The sequence below is a fragment of the Gasterosteus aculeatus genome, chromosome 11 (assembly GCF_964276395.1).
Source record: "Gasterosteus aculeatus chromosome 11, fGasAcu3.hap1.1, whole genome shotgun sequence".
NCBI lineage: Eukaryota > Metazoa > Chordata > Actinopteri > Perciformes > Gasterosteidae > Gasterosteus > Gasterosteus aculeatus.
The window spans coordinates 15,433,225-15,436,467 of record NC_135699.1 but is presented as its reverse complement, the minus strand read 5'-3'; positions in this window follow the sequence as shown (position 1 = coordinate 15,436,467).

The following is a 3,243-nucleotide window of genomic DNA, read 5'->3' as shown; positions in this document are numbered from 1 at the left end:
CGTGTTGCCTGGCCTCACATTAACACAACGCTTTTGAATATGTTGTGTGGATGCATAATAATATATAATATATATATATATTTAATACAAAATGGCTGGAGTGATTAATGTACATGTTGTTTTCGGGCTTCCACACCGGCCCGTTTCTCTACACTTTATCTCTCCTCCTGTGTGCTCATCCGCCCGATCGATGTCCCCCGATGCCCTCGGCGCCGCCTCTCCCCGACCTTTAATATTCCTCCCTCTCTGCAGCAGCCGGCTGAAGATCAAACCCATCCTGACATACCGAAGCCAGCCGAGAGAAAGGCCCGACACACACACACACACACACACACCCTGCCAATCAGCTCACTGTCCACGTCTGTCAAAGACGTGTTATGATATTAGTTGAATATATTAGTGGGTGTGGAATTGTGCTCTGGCTCAGGTGGGGACACTGAAGGGTCTCGTCCTCTGATGCCTGAACACTCCATCAGTCGGCGCAGCAGACGGCTCTGTGCTGCTTCGATGTGTCCGCGTTAACAACACTAATGATACTCGCTGTCATCCCTTCTGGATCGCAGAATAAAAAAAAAAACGGCTGCGTGTCAGGAGAAAATATCATTTGGGACTTCTGGCTTTAACCACTAGATGTCGTCGTCATTTTACGTTTTGTTCATGGAGCTTCGACGTCATCGGCGTCTGATTCGGTGCGTTTTCACTCAGTCATGCAGCACAGAGCAGCACGTTAAGGCGCGTGATCCTCTCCCTCCTTCCATCAAGACAACGACGCATCTGACTTTAAAATATGACCAATAATTAAAGTACATGGCCGAGCGTTACTCGCATTACTTATTACTTCAGTGAGAATTGGCCTGGTGTTCTTCACCCCCATGAGGGTGTATAAAGCCACCCAGGCTTTTACTACGGGGGGGTCGGGCGGGTGGAGGGTGGGGGAGGGGGGGGGTTGTTATCACCTTGCTGAGGGGCGATGTTGAGTCAGCGGCTTTGGTTTTCCAGCTGACTTGCTCTGTGGAACTTTCTCTGGGACTTGTTCCTCACTCTTTCTTTGAGGCTTTTTGGTCGATCAAAGAACTTCCCTTCATGTAGCCCCCGGCCCCAATTCAATCTCATTTTTATACTCAACTCCAGCGCCGGGGCGGCGACACTGCGATCGACATTATTCATATGAAAGCTTAATTGAAAGCTGAGGGACGGAGGGTCTTGAGGGTCTTGAGGTGTTTTTGAATACGTAAACAAAACACTTCTTCTTAAATGGCGGCGGTGGCGTGAGAGGCCCCCCCCCCCCCCCCCGGCGAGCCTCCCTCGTCAGGTGCTCTCTACGCCTCTGCGGCGGGGGCCTTCGGCTGCCGTTGATCCCCAGGAATGTTGGCAGAGCGTCGGCCTTCTCTGCTGCTCCTCTGCTGGCTCCGGCTCACACGTTTAACGGCGCTGTGATCCCGCCGCGCCTCATCTCCCCCTCAAACAACCGTAATCCCCCCCCCACCCACACTGCAGAGCCCGCCCCCACTCCTCCGCCCAGCTCGACGTGGAGGCCCCCACACAGACGCTCTTTCCACTTTTTTTTTCCTCCTATTTTTTCTGGCACTGATTTCAGATTACACACCTGCAGTTTCCCCTGACGCGGCCTCGCGTGGCTTTGAAGACAGACAGTGCAGGTTTAATCATGACACTTTGCCTGGGGAGACCATTACTCAAGCCAGGCTAGCGTGTGTACAGTATGCGTGCGTACTTGCATGTCATTTATTTCCGTGCGTTGCATGATTGTTACCGATAAATATGTCTTGAAGACTGGAAGGGTTGATTACTTCAACAGAAATGTCCTTGTTTGGAACCGTGAGTGAAAAAAGTAAGTGGGGGTTACGTCAATAAATCTTTTCTGCTGCCAAGGCCGGAGAGGTTTCCTTCCAGCGCGGAGGGGGCTTCTTGCCGGGCGAGCATAAACACCTGTTGTCTGCAGGTGCATGCTTTGCCGTGGCGTCGGCAGAACCAAGCACTTCTGAAGGCGGCCCTCTCTGAAGAAAAATGCAGCCGAGGCCAACACAGCGAGTCCTTTGTGGCCGCAGTGAGCGGAGATAATACTGGTCAGCTCGCAGCCCGGAGGACGGCGTTTGGGCCGAAGCCCGAGCCTCCGGTGAGCAACGGAACAACGTCGCGGGAATCCTCCCGTCGTGGCTTCGCCCCCGGCGACCGGCTGAGCTCCGACGCGCTCTGATGAGGTTCACCCCACTGTGAAACCAGTAAGTGCTTGTGGGCTTCTTCCTTCAATCCAGCCGTCCCCGCTTAACAGACATACCCACAATCCATAGCATGTCGTTACATAAAAAGAAAAGGGGAAACCCCAAACTAATGGGGGAAGGAATGAGTTTAGACCTGCACGCGAAACACTGCGTGTGAAATGTGCTCCAATAGAAACCAGTACAATGGAAGTTGGTGGTGCTAAATTAGAATTCCAGACGTACCGACCCCTGTTAACATAGCGGCTAGGCGCTAACGCTGCTAAAAGCTAATAATGTCAACGTGATCTCAAAAACCTGTTTGTAAAAATGTATACGAAAATCTTGAAGATACAAATTGGTAACAATACATAGGAACTGGCGGCGGTTAACCACGCCCCTTGAGTGAATGGCGGACCATGTCGGATTCTTGAGTGAACGTCTCTCCGCCATGTTGGATTTTTTGAGGGGGTTAGGGTTAGGATTCTATTCTTACAAGTTAACATTGATTTCTCATTAAAAATGCAATCATAACATGTTTATTTTAGACTGTTAGACTTCACGAAGTGTGTTTACGGGGCGCAGGTCCCCGTTCACTTTGAATAGGGTGACGTCATCAGTTGCAGTCCGTATTTATTTAGTATCACTACGAATTTGTATGTTCAAGATTTTCGTATGCATTTTTACAAACAGGTTTCGGAGATCAGGCTGAATAATGTAGTTAAAGAACATAAACGTTGGTCTGTGCTGCATCAATGCTGTGATTTCAACCCAGTCTCACAGCAAAACGTGTCATAGCTACGCTGTGGAACGTTGTTTCTCCCCAAAATCATGACACTACTACGTTTTATTTCGGCCCATTCATTTACATTCCCTTGCAACTGCGTCACTAGAAATTACTGTAATAAACGGAAGGTCTTCTGCATTCTCGGATAGAAGATTATGAAAATATAACGCATACTTCTCGCTAGAAATGCCATCGAAATGCATACAAATGCTGATACTTTCTTAAAATATTGTGTTTTTT